The sequence below is a fragment of the Sphaeroforma arctica genome (genome assembly GCF_001186125.1).
Source record: "Sphaeroforma arctica JP610 unplaced genomic scaffold supercont1.212, whole genome shotgun sequence".
NCBI classification, from domain to species: Eukaryota; class Ichthyosporea; order Ichthyophonida; genus Sphaeroforma; species Sphaeroforma arctica.
The window spans coordinates 107,110-107,440 of NW_014040346.1; positions in this window are offsets into that span (position 1 = coordinate 107,110).

The following is a 331-nucleotide window of genomic DNA, read 5'->3' on the forward strand; positions in this document are numbered from 1 at the left end:
TTATCCGCCTACAGCATCTATCCCGAGCCTTAATGCTCATACTTTATATGTGCTTAAGACACTGAAGCGTAAGAAACGTCCAGTCGACCACCACGGACCTACTGGACCTAAGCTCAAAACTCACAGGGTAACCGAGAACGCTCAACTTCTCCGCCTGAGAAACATTAACTATATGTTATGCTACTTAATGTTTTCAACCTGTTTTTTCTTTCTTGCTTTTTGACCCATAATCAGCTTGAGTGAACAACTTGCTTCTCATGGGTTTCAAAGCTGGGTGGGGGCTGTGTAATAAGCCGGGCCTCCACATTAGACTCTATGCTATAAACATACT